Raw genomic sequence first — 18,378 nt, 5'->3', positions numbered from 1 at the left:
CTGAGTTTCAGCCTTCATGTGTGCGGGCTCGTTCTTTGTAAGACCGCATTCATCACCCTGGCTTTTCGGACCTAGTTGTCCAATCTAGTTACCATTCTCTGTACACACCCTGCTTTTTCCTGTCTTCTGTCTCCTGTCTCCGAGGATGGCAGTCCCTTCCCTCAAACACTTAGCATTTCAAAAGCCTTTCAGGTCTGTAATCTCGTCCAGTTGGATCATATCATGATCCTCACAGCAACCCAGAGGGTTTTGTTATTACTGTTATTTAAATTATTATTCTCTGTTATATTTGAGGAACTGAGGCCCAGAGAGGCTCGATGACTTGTTTCAAGTCACATTAGCAGTCACATCAAGAGCTGGGATTAGAACAAGGACTTCCTGACTCCCTCTTCCTGGGGCTTCTTCACTGTCCCATGCTGTGTCCCTTTCACCACTAAAACACCTACCTAGGGTGCCTCCTCCAAGAGCAGCCCCCAACACAGCCTCTGGGGTAACTTTTGCCTGAGTTAGCATATCCCAGCCCTCTCAGATCATGTGATTTTGGTGGAACGGACCTCAGCCCTTGGGTCTGTCAGTGAACTGTGATCAGAACTGGCCAATCCAAGCAGTGCATCCCCCTGACCACAGAAATTGGTTCAGAGAAGGACATGTGACCAAAGGCAGCGCAGTGAAATGCCGTCCCAGGTCCTCTGCTGGAGTCGTCTGAGAAAAGACGCTTCCTGCTGAGATTTCTGAATCTGGAACGGAAGCCTGGAGTTGTGGGACCACCACTGGGAGATGCCATCCTGAGAATCAAGCCGACCCAGAGGAATGCAAGGCAAGGAAGGGACCGAGGGAGCCCAGTCCTGAAGACATTGCTTGAGTCGTTGGGTTCTGGCGTGCCTGGAGCCAGTTGGAGCCGGTTGCCGGAAACTGGTTTCAGTTGGGTTTCTCTCACCTCTATTAAAAAATGGCCTTGACTAATTTACCCACCCTCTTGGGAAATCCTCCATTTATTTCTTGCTTCTACATCCCCTTATAGAGTCTGCTTATCTGTTACTCTGGGTAAAAATGTTGTCAATATTATATGTTTAAGTCTTTCTTCCACTTTATTACAAGTAATTGGAGGACAGGAAACTTTCTTTTACTCATGCAATGGAAAGAGCACAGGCTTCGGAATCAGAAAACCCAGTGTGAGTCCTGCCTTTACTACAAGCTGAATGGTCTTGTATGGATAGCTTCATTTTCTTAGAACTTAAAAAAAAAAAATCTGTAAGAGTTAAAACAACAACAACAAACACCCCTCCTTTCAGGCTTATAATGAGGATCAAATGAGGTAATGTGTATAAAAGTCCTTCTCAAAGTTTTTTTTTTCTTTAAGATTTTATTTATTTATTTGATAGAGATCACAAGTAGTCAGAAAGAGAGGAAAGGAAGCAGGCTCCCCGCCGAGCAGAGAGCCCGATGCGGGGCTTGATCCCAGGACCCTGAGATCATGACCTGAGCTGAAGGCAGAGGCTTTAACCCACTCAGCCACCCAGGTGCCCTCTTCTCAAACTTTTTTAAAAATAAAATGCTGCAGAACAGTGTCTGGCATGTGATAAACAGCGTAAAAGCATCTGGTAAATTAAAAAATAAATAAAAATAATGACGGAACACAGCTTTTGTGTGTTGCTATCCACTGCTTGGATTCTTTGATTTATGAGCAGGTGGATGGCAAATTGGGAACAGAGCATTTGGAGGCTCCAGTGATTTTTAAATTTTTTTTTGCAAATCTGTCACTAGAGGTCCTCAGTGGGGGGCACCTGTCACCAGGTGAGAGAGGGTGTAGCCTGGGGGGAGGTAAGAAGGCATCTCTTCATTTGTTCATCTTCCGTTTGCATGGGGACCACACACAAGGCTGGCTCAAGCACATGTCGGAGTAGGAGCCCACGTTGGAGGGGAGGGGAGACTAGGGTTTGTCGGCCATCTTAGTCTGTGGCGGCTCAGCCCAGTCCCTGAGTTTCAACCATTTGTCAGCTCTCTCCATCAAGAAAAAGTGCAGATCGGCTTAGGAAACAGCCCTCTGGAAGACATCCCTAGGTTTCAACACCCGTTTTTTGCAGACTTCTTTGGAGGTCACAAAGCTTTTGCACACTCATTTGAGGGACTGTCTAGTAGCTTTAGTTCCTTGCTGGTTCCAGCTGAGAGAGAACTCCTGGGTTGGAAACTGAGGTCAGTGTAGTTCAAAAGCAAGCTCCTGGCAAACTTGACCTTTTTAGATTCCTGACCACTCATCCAGGTGAACTTCACACAGAGAATTTGAAAATGCCCTGAGGAAATAGTTGTTTGTGAAATCATTTTGTGTGGAGAATCAGGAGAAGTGAATGTCTGAACTTGGCATCATGTCATGAACTTCCTTGTTTTTTTTTTTCTTCTTTTGCTACTAATTTTGAGTACTTATCTCTGATAGACCCCATAATGAGCACACAACATGTGCTGTATCATTTAATTCTCAACTTACCTCTCTGAGAGAATGTCCATGATTCCCCCATTATGGAGAGGTTTAAATAACTCACAGAAGCTCTTGTTGCTAGTAAGTGGTAAAGCTGGGTCTTAAGCCCAAGTTTATTTCATTCTAGGGTCTGAGTTCTTCTTGGCTACTGCCTCCCCACTTCCCCAATCTATTCTGAGAATCTGTGGTGCCTGTGCCTTTTCCTAAACACCTGGCACTTGATTGAATCATGTATGATCCAATATATGTTCACATATGTCAACATATATGATACCTTGTATATGTACATGTTGGTTATATAATCCCATATGCTCACTGAGGTTAGGGATTGAACACTACCATCCTTTGCATTTCTCGAAGTTGAGAACCACAGGGAAACATGCCACACAGTGGTAGGTGGTGGATGAATGGAGCCATAAGGGGATAGAGAGAAATGTACTAGAGGGTCTCTGGCCTCAAGGACTTGACAATTAGCATGAGAGACAAAGCATTATGAACAACTAAATTTTATTTATTTATTTTTTAAAGCTTTTATTTGTTTATTTGACAAAGAAAGAGAGAAAGAGCAAGCTTAAGCAGGGATAGTGGCAAAGGGAGAGGGAGAAGACAAGTCACGGAGCAGGAAGCCCGACACAGGACTCCATCCCAGGACCCTGAGATTGTGACCTGAGCCAAAGGCAGATACTTAACCGACTGAGCCACCCAGGTGCCCTGAAAAACTCAAATTCCTCAAAAGAAAGTTCCTACTATAGCCAAGACAATCGACAAGTGAATGATTAACTCATTAAGTGTTCATTGTCACAGAGACACAGGGGTTTTGTGCTGGGCCACACTCTAATATCGTTGTTTGCATTTTGGGGTTCTGACCCCCCGGTTCCCTCCTTCTGCTCAGGCTCCCAGGGAGTCTCTGGGAAGCAGTGGCTTTGGTTGCATCCAGTTCCTGGAAAGCGGGTCCTTGAGGGGAAGATGCTGAGTAAGTGCTAGTTCATGATGATTGATGACCACTCCCAGATTGCTCTCAGCCCAGATGTGGCCCTAAGCTTCCTCAATTTTCATTTAATTAGCTTCCGCCTTTCTTCTTCAGCTTGTCCCAGGAAAAGCAAGCTCTCATGGCTTCTAAGAAATAGTTCACTCGTTCCCACCCTTTTGAAGACACCCCATGGACTATGGAGGACACAGTCCGAGAGGAAGTAGTCCTCCCTCCGCCTAAGTCTGATTGCCCAGCTCCCTCCTACTTCCCCCTCCCAATCTCGGTTCAAGGGCACATCTAGAGGTCTTGGTTCTATCCTACCTGAGATTGTCCTCAAACTCCCAGGTGTCATAAATATCACTCATATCGCTTCTTTCATTTTATTGGCCTCACTGAACTTCTCCTTCCTCAGTCCCCACCCTCCTTGCGCTATTTCTGACTCTCTGATCTTCAGTCTCCACGGCTGGGAACCTCCGGCGTTGCACTTCTAACGTGCCCAGAGGTAAATCGATTTGCTTTTACCCCTCTCAGATAAGGAGCAAGCAGGAAGGAGTAACTTAGCTGCTTGTGTTCCCAAAACTTTCTGGAAAATGGGGAAGTTGCCAGACCCGATGAGTGATGACTGACTCACTGTGATGTTACCCTTCTTCTCAGAGAACTATCTCAACTACTCCTTCAACTGAACTCCCCCAAACTCACCATGTGTCTGTCCCTGTCTCTCTTTTTCGAAGGTATGTGTGTATGACGTGTCAATCCGGGATCCAGCCCCAGCATCGCTGCGAAGCGAGTAGGGTTGTCTCAGCGGCCCCTTGCCTCCCCATTTCGCGCACACAGTGATCCAGGCATCACACCACAATCACCACCTGCTCCGTAGCCAGCCTCCCCGGCCTGTTAGAGAAAACACACTTTCAGAAAACTGGCAATTTTTCCAGCACTAGGGGTCTATTTTCCCTCTAACTAATGTTCCTTGGTGGGTATGTGGTTTTGTTTTGTTTGGTTTGGTTTGGTTTGTTTGTTTGGTTTGTTTTTTTTTTCATTTTGGGGGGAAGAGAGAGAAAATAGAAATGCTGGAGAGAAAGGGATGACAGTGGGCTTCAACCTCTTGCAGTGGAATCTAAGTGATATTTCACAGAAACGCAGCACCGTGTCTTGAAGACTCTTCACTGAATGTTCATCTTCCTCTTCTAGGCTCCTGGCAATAGTCAGGCGAGGGCTCCCCTGCTAACTTGAAGCTTGAAGCTTGAAGCTTCTCTCCTCCCTCTGTCTGGATTTTAGAGGTGGAGATGGGTCAACCCACTCCTGCATGGGTGGCTAGGAGCTAGGTTAGAATGGAGGAATGATCAATCTCTGGGTACCCCCAAGGTCCTTTCCTTTTTTCTGCCTCCCTTTCATGTTCTGTGCTTCCTCAGTGCCCTCAGCCCCAGGACTCAGTCTGGTGGTGCTTTCACAGGACCTGCCTGCTGGCTGCAAGGGCAGGCTCCAACCATATACCCAGGGCTACCATGAAGTGGTTTTCTGCCTTTTAGGTCTCCTCCCTGTAGGGTCTTTGAAGGTCTCGGTTCTCACAGCGGGCTGCCATGGTTCCATGGTTCAGTGCAATTCCATCCTATGAAGGTCGGGATTGCCTTTATTGGCTCCAGGTAATGGCTGGGCTGTGGAAGGCAAAAACCCAACTTCTCAGAGCTTTGGTTTCCTCGCTTGCAAATTGTGGATGAGATCAGAGGTCCTCAAATTCCTCTGCATATGAGAATTGCTGGAGACTTTTTCCAAAGCGGCTGCACATCTCAGATCCCAGGCATGCTACTGCCATATTTCGGTCGCAGGATCCAGGCGTCTGTCCTCTAAACAAACCTCATGTGGGTGCAGATTGTCTGGAGAACGTGTTGTGAGGAACACTGGGTGAGGTGGTCTCCGAGCTCAATGTCTACTAATCAACCTACAGGAGCTCCTCTTGGGACCACCAGGGCAGAACCCCCTAGAAGGCAGAAGCCTGACTATGAATTAGCCCTACAGGAAAAGGGGGTTGGGGTTTTGTGGAGGACGAACTTCATGCACAGAAAGAGTAGGTGGCTGCCAGCACGTGACAAGTTCTGTGCACCAATGACGGTCAGTCTCTTCCCTCAAATATGTTTATAGATTAAACCTCTTGAGTTTTGAATGCTTCAAGAATCCTCAGATTCCAATTCCATTTCTCCTGGAATATGTTATTAACCAACTGTAGCTGAACAAGTCTGATAGAAGCCAAAAGATGCGTTTTTGAGGGGCTGGGGCGGGGAGTGAGAACATGGACAATACCTATTCTGTGCAAAATGTGCAGGACTCAGGGGAGCCACAGGTTTCGGTCTGTAAGACCGTGATGTCAAGCGACATGTAGAACAAAGGGTCAAACCAGCCAAGGACTGAGGGCTTGCTGAGTCTGGCGGCAGGCAGCCTCCTCAGGTTTCTAAATTGGAGCCTTTTAAGTCCCACCCCTCGTGGCTGTGTGGTCCAAGGACAGGAGAACTGTCTCATGGAGTGCAGTTACCTTTAGACTTTCCTGAAGGTTCTCCTTCCTCTGCTCTAGGTTGTCATTTCTAAGCAGCTATCCTGCAGGGGATCTTCTCCAGGCATGTCCTCTGGCCTTTCACTTTTTTCCCGCCACCACACACACATGCACACGCACACACACACACTTTCTCTTGTGCTATGTTCTTCCTGTGTTCTTTTGTGCTGGTTGGAATGGCGCATTTTTGTCTGTTGCTTTAAAAGTCCCTTTGGCACTTCACCCTGTATATTAACTTGTCTCTCCAACCATGCAGCAAGATTCTATTTCTTCCCTTTTGTTCCTTCCCTCAGTTTTCAGTGCAGTGCTCAGAGAAGATATTTTCTATTTGTTTGTCAGTCTGCTAGGTAATGACCCCCACTTCTACCTCAAAGACTCCATTTTCCTGATGGCAGGTAAATGAGTAGATTGTCTGGAAGGAAGGGAGAGAGGGAACGAGCAGAGAACCAGATGCTTCATGTCTTCCCAGTTCCCTCAAGAATGTCCCATCTCATCAGTCAGTCACTAGATACTTGTCTAGGGAAATTCTCCCAGGCATGTGGCCACCAAGTTTATTGATTGGCCAGTCAAAGGATTTCCACGTTGATCTCCTAGCACTGGAAGTAGGGTGGACTGAGCTATAAGACAAAGTGATCTTAGTCTTTTTTGAAGGGTAGACTGTACGCATTAGTGGCTTAGAGCCTGGGCTTTGAAGTCAGACAGATGTCAATACCAATTTTGGCTCTACATGTTGCCAGCTGTCTTTTGGAAAACTTCTCAATCTCCACTGTCCTCAGTTTCCTCAGCTGGAAAATGGGGATAAGAACAGAGTGTGTATATCACAGGTTTGTTGGTGGGGGTCGGGGCCAGGAATAAATAGATACATGAAATCATACAATTAAGACACTTTACCCAGTGACTTGTGCAGTGTGGACACTCCAAAATCATCAGTCATTGAAGGAACACGGGAAAGGCTTTCCACTTGTGTGAAAGTCCAAGGCTCTCCCCACAGCTGCCTGCTTTCTTATCCCGCCAATGCTTCCTTGACTGCTTTACCCCTCCCCCATCTGTTGGTGGACATAATCCAAAAAGCAAGAGAGAGTGTGAGGGGAACCCCTTGTCCCCCCCTGGCATGGCCCCTCTCCAAGAGCTGCCCACTGCCTTTCCTTACAAGCCAAGCCTGCAAGCTCCAGGAAACAGGCATCTCCCCTTCCCTTCCGGTGGTCCTCTCGGCCACTGGAAGCCTCCTGGGCTCAGGGCCACCCCTGACTCATCCTGTCCTTCATTCCATAGAGCCGAATTAAAACTCACTTTTTAATTGAAAATCCCCAATCAGGACAGTAGAAAAAGATTCTCTTTTTAATGGAAACCACCAAACGCAAATACTTGAGCGGACGTGCGGTCCTCTTATCTCATGCTTTTCTTTCCTGTCTGAAGCAAACTCCTCTTGTGAGACCTTGGGGTCCCAGTAAAGAGGCCTCTTTGTAATCGTACATTACGAATTTGTGCAAAGGGACTCCTTAGTGGACTGGTAAGTGCCCTTAAAACAGATTTTATAAATATTTCAAGCAGGATTTTCTATTAGATTCCATCTTTTAGAAACTTCTGCTGCTAGCTGGATAGCCAGTTTTTCAAGGATATACTTCCTTTTAGTTGAAATCACAGTCTCAGAGAAGTGCCTCAGCCTCCAAAGTACCTTCTAAACAGTGTGGTTGACCCAGGAACCCAAATTAAATTACTCTCTGTTTTAATAATGGAAAAGATTCAAGGAACAAAATGGCCTCAGGGAAACTGTTTTCTTGTAGTTTTTGGCTAGCAGCGACGTTAACCTGGGAGGTAGCTGGGTCCAGAGAGCACATGCGGGATGGAGTTTCTCTGGGCTAGTTCATCAGAGGTGCGAGGATGAAGGCTTATCAGGCCTCAAGTCCTTATCAGAATGAATCTTCCGCAAGCAGGAGGCACTGACCTTCTGGCTGGAGAGCTTCCCTAGAGGGGCAGGAAGGCTCAAGGACAAGTGACACAGAAGGGGACTGGGGATCTGCTGAAGACCTGCTTTCACTTTCCCTGAGGCTCTAGTTCCTGGTACAGACCAAAAACGCTGCCCTGAGGGGCTTAGCAAGGACACCAGGATACACCAACAAAGGCAGATAAGCCTAACATCCAAAGTCTGGCATTGAAGACTGGATTTTGTCAACTGCCTCCCAACTGTCCTCTAGCTCCCCTACCCTCTTGCCTTCCTCCAATCCAAGCTCCTCGGCCAGAGAGGGCTTTCTACGAGTGTGCTCTGGCCATACCCTCCCGGCTCCCAGCCCACTCCTGACTCCCAGCTTCCATTCCGACTAATTTGTATTCGATCCTTGAGATCTCAATTTTGGATGCTTGCTATTTGGAGAAGCCAGAGTGCCAGCCCCTTCCGGGCCCCTCTCCTGCCAAGCTTGTGGGCCACCCGGTGTGTGCAGTATGGCGACAACCTTGCTTCCCAGCCACAGTCTGCTTCCCCATTCAGACCCCGGAAGACTAGTAAGCAACACCAAGTGGTCAACACCGAGTGGTCACTGGGCCACGGAGCAGAGATAATGACCATCCTGCTCCAGCTGAGGAAGGAACCTGGTGGTGTCAGGCAGCCCTTGGTCCTGCTTTTTGGAGACTCACAATCACCATCATTGTCCTTTGAAGCCAATCAGAGGAGGGCATGGGGGAGAAAACCCTTTTGGGGGGGCACAGAAACTTAGCAACCCACTTCATGTTGGTATGAGTTTGGGGCCTGGGTATTGCCTTATGTGTTAAAGAGCTAATAATATATTTCTTAAAAAAAAAACCAAAAACTAAGTTGACTTGTAATCTGTTAGTGCCCAGTCAATTCCACAGGGCAAAGATTTTTGTCTAGTCATGGTCCTTGAGTCTGAGAATTCCTACCCCCTTTCCCCCAACCGGTCTTGCCTCTGGGACCTGTCCATCACCCGGGCCCCCACTTCAATGGCCTCTGCCTTGAGGCAATTTGAAACAATAGCTTGGTGGGGAGATACCACCCATAATCTGATTTTTCCCAGCCAGCCCCTCCACAATAAGCCTGAGTGTCTTCTTTGTCTGATGGAGAATGCTTAACAGGAGGTTCTGGGAAGGCTGGGGATCCGGATTGTAGTTTGGTTCAATCTTATCTCTTGCTCCATCTCCTGCCTCTTTGCCTCTGCTCCCACTGACTTGATCTAAGAGTAGAAAATTCTGCTTTTTCATCCCTGAAAGGCTTCAAGTTATTGGACTCCTAGTCAATCAGTTTAGATCTCAGAGTGCAGACAGACAGAAAGCATGTCTCTTAGCAAAGCTGTCTTTTCTTCCCCCTCTCTGTTTTAAGATAGGTCACCTTTAGTCTGAGCTGATCTCATTCATGTAGAACCTGACTGAAGGCTGCAGAAAAAAAGAAGAGATGCCAATATTCTGTATTCCCCCAAGCATTTCCCCAAATACTGCTGTCTCTACAAGCACATGGTTGGTGTCCTGTCTTGGTCAGTGACAGTTTGACTGGCTATCTACCATCCTTGAACAAGAGTCACCACCTTCCCCACCAGGAAGGCTGGGATCCTCCCTACTTTCTGTCTTTTCTTCCTCTAGCCAACCCGACTGTAGGGTCTGTTTCTCATAGCACACCAGTTCCTGGTACAAATTCTGTATCATTTGGATGATTTGGGGTGATTCATGACTCTATGAAGGAGGATAGATTTCCCTTGAACAATAGGAATTTTGCATTATTTCATTAGAAAGGAGGAAGAATAAAGAGAATGAATGTTGGGGAGATAGCCAGTAACATTCCACACCATTTTCTTTAGCATTCATACATTCAATGAGCATTTGGTGAACATTTACTGCATTCCACACATTAGAGAGGCAGAAAATACAAGGCGAGTTCCACCTCCTAAAAGCTGCACAACTTATGGAGCTGCAGACATAGATGTCCCCTAATAAAGTGAGAATGGCCCAGTGGAGGCCCAGGGAGTGCTAGGGGAAGCCAGAGTTGGAGCGGCTGACTCAAACAGGGGGGGTCCCAGAAGATGTGACTCCTCCCCTCACTGAAGCTGCATCCCATGAGGCTGGGGGTTTTGTCTGTCGGATATATTCATTGCTGCATCCTTCAAGCCTGTCGTAACACCTGCCATATAGTAGACACTCAATAAATATTTGTTCGGTGAATGATGGTGACCCCTGAGACGAATCTGGAGAGATTGAGTAAGAATAATTACAGTGAAGAAGTCTAGTGGTTTGGGCACGTGTACTATCGTAGGCACAGCGGGCAGTGATGTCTCCAAACATCTTGGGCATGAGAGATTTTAACCATCCCTCCATAATACCAGCATCTAAATAAGATTTGGGAGCATAGGAGGTGAGTAGAGGCGATTGCAGGGGAGGGGTCCCTGCAGGAGTGGCAGAGAGGCAGAAGGCAACCTGACGGCTGCTCAGAAGGTGAAACCAGACACTGGACTTCAAGAAGTAAGTGTTAGTCTGACTCTAAATACACTGGAGGAGTTTCAGGAGATGAAAATGAAAAAGCACCATGGCGTCTATGCTGGGAGCCAGGAGGAGCCCCTTGTGAAAAGAGGTTTTGTCTCCCCTGTTCCCCATGCTGTCAGTGTGACCAGCATTCTATTGTGAGGACTTACAGGAATGGGACAGCAGATCCAGCCATTGATAGGCTGGCCTTCCCTTTGGGGGGTTCACCCTCACCCAGGATGGGTGGCTAGCAGGTAATCAGTACTGGTTTAACATCCCATTCTGTGGCAGTAGCCAGGAGAGACATCAGTGTTCTTTCCCACCCACCTGCAATTCCTTTCGAGACAACTTCAAAGAACAGCTTATGGACATTCATCAAAGGGTAGAGCGGAAAGGCCAAAGTGTACGTCTGTCTAAATAAAACATATCAACTGCCGTCAATAACTTCATCAGAATTCTTACTTTAACCTTAAAGATGAGAGAGCTGGTCCTTTGCTCTCATGATCCTACAGCTTTGGCTGGGATCCTTCCAAGGCTTTACATCAGGTTAAAATCCAAACTTAATCCAGTGAACTGCCCTCAAATCTTCTACTGCTGGGAGCGGAAGTCATCTTGCGACAGCCCGTAGTTGTTAGTTATCTCATCAGTGGATACTGCCTGCCCTTCAAGCCGCCGAGGAAGGAATTCCTGCTTGCCTTTCTCTGTGAAATTCTCTTCTTAAGAAAGAAGGCGAGGGAAAGAGCCGATGGAACTGTCCAGTCTATGACGTAGGTAAAACTTTGCACAGTTTCTTTTTTTTCCAATTGAGTACATTTCTCAACCTGATATTTTCACACCTTTCGGAGCAGAGTGTGATCTGATAATCATTAACAGATACAATTATTCTTCAGTTAACCAGAAACTATCATAAAGACTAGGAATCATGAATAGTTCAGTGTATGTTGGAAACTCTTCTAAAACTGTCTCTTCTAGACAAAAAACCAGGGACCCAGTTATTTTTAGAATATTGTCTAAATAGAAATTTAGACAGGGAATGCCTGGGTGGCTCAGTCGGTTAAGCGTCTGCCTTTGGCTCAGGTCATGGTCCTGGGGTCCTGCTCAGCCTGCTTGTGCTCTCTCTCTCTCTGACAAATAAATAAATCCTTAATAAGTAAGTAAGTAAGTAAATAAATAAAATAGAAATTTTGGTATGATCAGTAAATAAATAAATAGCTATTTAACTATATCCATCGTTAAAGTTATTACAATTAGGCGTAGCTACGTCAGGTGTGTGTACTGATTTCACTACAACTGGCTGCTGGTCTTTGTACCCACAGAACCAGAGCAAATGAATCACAACCTGAGTCCTGGGACCTGAGACCAGGATGTAAAAGTCATGCCCAAGGTTAGAACCCTTTGTACGACTCAGAGTTCCCTGTGTGGTTAAGGTGTGGTTAAACAAAGTGTAGCCATCTGGCTATTCTAATATTGTTTAAGGTCTGACATCAAGAGGCAAATCCTGCCCTCTCTTTCCCTTCATCTCCACAATTATTAGAATTTTCCCCCTAAATCAGAATAAAAGGTCAGCACCACACACCACCCAGACACAGTCAGAACATCCCAATTATACTACAAATGGGGATTAAGTTGCTCCGTGTGGGAGAGGCTGTAGGTCTGACTTCAGCTTATCTTTCATGGTTGATTTTAAGCAACTTAAAGGCTACACCATTTTCTATCAAGCATTCCCAAACCTGGCTGCACGTTGTAACAACGTAGGGATTTATCAAACAAGCAGAATTTCAGCCTCCAACCAACACCTGCTGATTTCAGAATACTAAGAGGTGGGCCTTCTGGACACAGTATTTCTCACATGCTCTGCAGACAGGCCTAAGACAGAGGTCAGTACCCAGCAGTGGGCTGGCTCATCTTCATGCAAATGAATAACTGTGTAGATTTAAATTCCTGATTTTCAACTCATTTATTTATTATTTATTTATTTTAGTTCTTGTGTAGACAGGCAATTATATAGTTTGGGGACAGAAATGTGAGGCTAACAGTAGACCTCAGGTTCAAAGGGCCCAAACAGGCCGGTACATCTTGATGCAGCAAAGTTGTAGACCCCAACAAGGTAGGTTGGGGTCCCTCTGACCCAAGATGGCAATCACCACCTTCAACAGGAGAAGTGTCTCCCTCCCCCTCGGGGACAGGCACAGTGTTCTATCTCCTCTGGGCTCTAGGAACCCTTGTCTCTCTGTCACTCAGCCTCCACTACCTCCTATTTCCCGAGTTCTGTACCCTTGCTTGAGGCTTGCCTGATGGCTGAGACTGAGTCTAACAAGGAACGTCGCCTGATGGGACCGTGATAATTTATAGCTTAGTTCCATGCTGCCCATCTTGTCCAAAGCAGGATGGTATAAAATGGAAAGTAAAATCTTTCCTCTGCCTCACAGCCCTATTCTTCCCATTTTTATCAGTTCTAACGGTTTCCTTCATAATTCTTTTTTTTTTTTTTAAGATTTTATTTATTTATTTGTCAGAGAGAGAGAGAGCACAAGCAGGCAAAGTGGCAGGCAGAGGCAGAGAGAGAAGCAGGCTCCCCCCTGAGCAAGGAGCCCGATGCGGAACTCGATCCCAGAACCCTGGGATCATGACCTGAGCCGAAGGCAGCGGCTTAGCCAACTGAACCACCCAGGCGTCCCCATAATTCTGACTAGTGCGATCATCCCCCAGTGTTCTGATTTCTCAACTTTTGACAGTATTTAAGAAACAACCTTATTTCTACTTCTCACACGCCTTTCTCTTGCTAATATTATGACACATTTTTTCACTTATTCTATTGATTTTGCTTATAAATTTTAATAATATGCACAAAAGTTTATTTTTGGATACATTAATTTTAGATAACATATCTTGACTTTTTAGTAAGCTGAAGAAACTAATAACCTCTCCAGTTCCCTCCACTTCTCCCCCTCCCTGAGCCTCATAAATATCGGTAATATTTCTTTGGCCCTATCAAGGTTCATTACATGTACATTATGGGTATAATTATACTTCAATTTTCTAGGATTTATTCAAAGTTTGAATCTGATAGCCAAAAAGCAAACGATACTTATCTATTTTAGAGTTCATATTGGGTCATGATTTTCTTGTGTAACTTACAGAGTTTCCAATTTCCTATTAGATTTCCTGTTGAAAAAAGAAATATGCTTTTTCATTCTCCATAAAAGATGTTGTTTTTTAGGTTGTTCAAGGCTGAAAGGGGTCATATATTTTCTTCCCAGAATCCTAACAGCTAGGAGTGAACATGAGATAGAAGCTAGGCCATTTGGATGAACCAGAGGGATTGAATCTTGATGGAATGATATGTACGGGACAGCCTGAGCATTTGTGGCAGCTCTGAGAGTCTAACGGGGCAGTATGCAGTGGGGAGAGTACAGAGGTGACAAAGACCAATGACCCCGTAGCAGGTGTTCAGTAGTAATGGCGTCTATGTGGCCTAAATTGGGTCTTGCCTCCTTTGGATTTTGCTCCTTATTCTAAGCCTAGAGCTCTCACATTTTTCACCTTTTCTAAGAATAGTCCAATATTCTTCCAATAATTACCTTTTTTTTTTTAAAGTTAGCAAAGTTAGTATCCATTGTTTACAACTAAGAAGCTAGAATTATACCAACAGTTGGTACGGATAGTGGATTATCAGTGAGCAACAGTTAGCAACAAAAGGGAAGTAGAAGGAATATGGGGTTGGTTATCTGGCCTAGCCCTTGAAGACAGCAGCACTCCTAATATTCAGAGATGGGTATCTTTATATGGTATGAAGGAATTAAGCCATTAAAACTAGAATAAAGTTTTCATAGTGCTCTAAGACCAAAACAGATGAGATACTCATAAAGGTCCAGCTTGATAAGAATGACTAGAAAGTTATTAAAAAACAAGACTCTGGGAAACATGGGGCACCTGGGTGGCTCAGTGTTGTAAACCCTCTGCCTTTGGCTCAGGTCATGATCTCAGGGTCCTGGGATCGAGCCCCTCATCCGGCTCTCTGCAGCGGGGAACCTGCTTCCCCCTCTCTCTCTCTGCCTGCCTCTGCCTACTTGTGATCTCTGTCTATCAAATAAATAAATAAAATCTAAAAAAAAAAAGAGACTCTGGGAAACAATCTGAGGATTTGGGGTGGGGGGAAGATGGGTGAGCCCGGTGATGGGTATTAAGAAGGGCATGTATTGCATGGAGTACTGGGTGTTATACACAAACAATGAATCATGGAACTCTACATCAAAAACTAATGATGCATTGTATGGTGAGTAACATAACATAACATAAAAAAAAAAAAAGCAACAGAAAACAAAAAACAAAAAAGAACAAATAAGAACTCTAAATCCAAGAGACAAAGGCCTAGAATGACCCATTCCTAGACTTCGGTTAATTCACAGACCCAGAGTGTGTTGAATGGAGGGAAGGCTGGCTGGGATTCTACAATAATATTACAAGGAACTTCTGTACAGCTTCCTCCTAGTCCTCCCCAAGGAGACTGTCATTTACTACAGCAACTGTACCCAACTGCCTCAAACCAGAGTCTCTTGAAAAGAGAGCATGAGTCAATGACTTTTTTGGGCAAAGTAAAATTCCAGGGTAATGGGAGTACGGTAAAAGGGAAGCAAAGAGGGAAAGATGACAAACATATGCAGTGTGGCGCATTACTGCTTCATGACATGGTGCTAAGGGGGCTGAAACCCAACAGGTGTACCCAAGGGGATCAGACCAAGGGGATCCTCCAACAACTGTGCCTTGGGACAGGCGATCAGATGGAGGATTAGAAAGGAAATTTATCTCCTGTCTCCTGCCTCCGTTGGCTGGTCCGTTGGAAAGTTAACTCCCCTGGACTTCTGGATTGTATCCCTGGCTCCTTCTGCAGCTGTTCCAGACTGGACTCCTCCAAACTCACTAGAGTTTGGAAGCAGTTGGAGGAGACTTGGATTCTAGATGTACCCCTAAGTCTTAAGAACTATGTCAGACCATCCATTGGTCTGGCTAGCCCAGCTGAAATACGTAAAAAGTGCTGAAGGACCAGGATATAGATGAGGCCAAGAGAACCCGAGAAAAGCATAAGATGTGTCCCAAAACATGGAAAGTAAATGCTCTGATATACTGAAATGATTAGACAATGACTCCAAATCCCATTAATTCCTTGGGATCCAGAATATCCTTCTGGCCAAAGTAGGGATTTCTGAGTTCAGATAAAAAACGGAATTTTGTACTGAGTCTGCCTCAAGGTAAAACACTGATTATTTTCCAGCTCTTGAATATACACTTTAAATGTGTGTTTTTGGAAACCCACATTACCTCCCTGACTTATAAGATAAAATAGAATAACCCTATTTTAGTAGGGAAAGCCAAGCCCCAGGCTCTCCTCCTCCCCACCAAAATAGCCAATCAAATATTATAAACTTGGGGAGATCACAGAAATCAGTACCACCATCAATCTGTTAAATACTAGACTGATTGTGATTTCTAACGTATCTGCCATTGGAGGATGACAAGCTTAGTAGGTTAACTTCAAATGTGAATGATATTCTCGATGTTGTCTTCTCGCTGGAAATAATCACTTTAGTCCCTGAAACTGGTATTACTAAACTAGAAGTCTAGTAAAAACCTTTTTCTTTTTTTCCCAACCCTGCCCCCCAAATATCAGAATAGTTTGTCTTTACTGAAGGAGTTAACAGAACCCCTAAAACCTCAGAGATGATACATCAACCATGCAGTGATTTGATCTGTGGGCAACCTCTCTGGTTCACCATCCCACAGTATACCAAATTAAAAATATTATTGCAATAAGACCCTGAGAGCAGGAAGTAACAGGTGCCCTAGTTTACTTGTTAAGATATTTGTGTCTCAGAGGAGTGAAAAATAAACCCTATAAAAGTATAAGGAGCTGCCATCTCAGTAAAGGTTCTGGGGCTCTGTTAGCTTGAGGCATGTTGGACACCTTCTTGCTCCTTTGGCCCCTTATCACTGTGCTCATTCAATCCCTTAATTATACCACTTATTAAATAATCAGTTTTGGAAAGGCTGATTTCTGGAACTGCTACATGCATGTCTGTCCACCTGAGATGACTTTTTTAAAGAACCCTCTGGGGCTAGTTCTACTATATTTTTTTGGATCCCATAGCTTCATGTTGCTTTAGTACACCCTTGTTTCTGTATTTTTCCCACATGGGACCCTCTAATAGGGAGGCTTGCTTTTATCAAAGTAGTCAAACCAAGAAGGCAACAGAGACAGCCTATCTGCATGACAGAAGTCACAATCCCATGCAACATAATCATGTGTTATATCCCATCACCTTTGTGGTATTCCATCGGTTAGAAGCAAGTCACAGGTCCTGCCCATACTCAGAGGGAGGGAATTACACAAGGGTCTGAATTCCAGGACATGGAGGTCATCGTGAGCCCTCTCAAAGCCTGCCCACCACCACAGATCAGACATGAGTTTTCTCTCTGGAAACTTAGTAACTGCTTGTGATCACTGATACCCTGATAGTCCATGAGGATTTGCGTAGATGTGTTTGTCTCATTAGTCATGCTTGTACTACTTGTTTCCTTATATTTAGCCTTGGAAAATTTTCTTCGATTGTTTTCCTGTTCAACATCTCCTTTCCATTTTAAAGACAATGGGTCTTCCTCAATGGATCCTTTATGTCACTTTCTTGTATTATTTTCCTTCTACTTGAGCTGTCATGGATTGAAAGAGGGGAGTTCAAGTCTTCTATGTTACAATGATCCTTTATATTCCTGAATTTCTACTTTCTTGATGATAATATTGTTATTTCTGTACTGAATTTCACCTCACTCTTTATCTTTATTTAACTAATTTTGGCCTTAATTCCCCTTGTCTGAACATCCACTTCTTTTTTGTTTGTTTTTATTTTCAGACTGTATGTCTGCACAAAATTGGGTTTTGCTTTATTCTTTTTCTAAAGAAATTTTAAATTTTTACATTCTTTTTCTTTAGAATGATAAATGAGGCACACATATTTTTAGCACAAGGAATATGTTGAGTTTTAGTCTGGTCATATTACTTTTAATTTTGTTTATGTATGTGTGTACATACACATCCATTCTATTTATGTGATTTGATTATCACATAACGTATGCATATATACATTCTATTTGCTTTTTGTATATTGTTCCTCTGATATTTAGGAAAATTTGTTTTATCCTATAGTGGTTATCTTTATTTTTTTTATTTTTATTTTTTTTTATTAGGGGAAAGCGCGAACGCAGTCCCCCACTACCACAAATTATACAGTCGAGTTTCCCACATTTGGGGAAATTGCAGGGGTCAGCACATCCGGAGTGCAATGGATAAGCCTCGCCCTAGGAAAACCACCTTCGTGATCATGGTATCTCCCCTGCCAGGTAAGTATAGTGGTTACCTTTAAAATGATAACTTTGGGTAATAGCTTTTGTTCTCTATTTTTTAATTCCTTATGAGCAATGACAAAATCAACCTATCTCCTCTTCTTCCCTAGCCCCCTTCTTTCTCCATTTTAACCTGATATTAGTCAGCAACACTATCTTTTCCAGTATTTGCCTTTGTCCTATTAAACAGTATATTTGACTCCCAGCTATGGTAGAAACTTTAACTTTCCTTTGTTAATCAATGAAATTAGTTTGCCTTTCATTCTCTTTCTTTCTTCCTTTTCTATTTTTGTTAGCCTGACCATTTCTACATGGCCAGACTAATAATACATACATCTGGCTTGTCACTGTAATTCCCACCTGTGATTTTATCTTGATTTTATGGGTAAGTATATTTAATTCTCACAGAATATCACTTTTCCAATCTGTTCTCAGTTATTACTTGCTTGGCCAAAGTTCATTCCCAGTAGTTTCCTTGAGAAGAGCTCACTGGGACCGGACTCCTTGAATGCTTGCATGCTCAAATTGGCTTTAAAA

The 18,378-nt window shown here is 44.3% G+C and overlaps 1 non-coding gene across 1 annotated transcript; it reads right to left on the bottom strand.

Annotated features, from left to right (window-relative positions):
- Positions 1-17,682: 17,682 nt before the first annotated feature.
- Positions 17,683-17,846, bottom strand: LOC116870892. The gene has a single exon (XR_004383311.1). It is a non-coding gene; the product is annotated as a U1 spliceosomal RNA (small nuclear RNA).
- Positions 17,847-18,378: the final 532 nt, after the last annotated feature.

The sequence above is a fragment of the Lontra canadensis genome, unplaced genomic scaffold, assembly GCF_010015895.1.
Source record: "Lontra canadensis isolate GAN:19392208 unplaced genomic scaffold, GSC_riverotter_1.0 scaffold24, whole genome shotgun sequence".
NCBI lineage: Eukaryota > Metazoa > Chordata > Mammalia > Carnivora > Mustelidae > Lontra > Lontra canadensis.
This window is presented reverse-complemented; position numbering and strand designations above follow the sequence as displayed.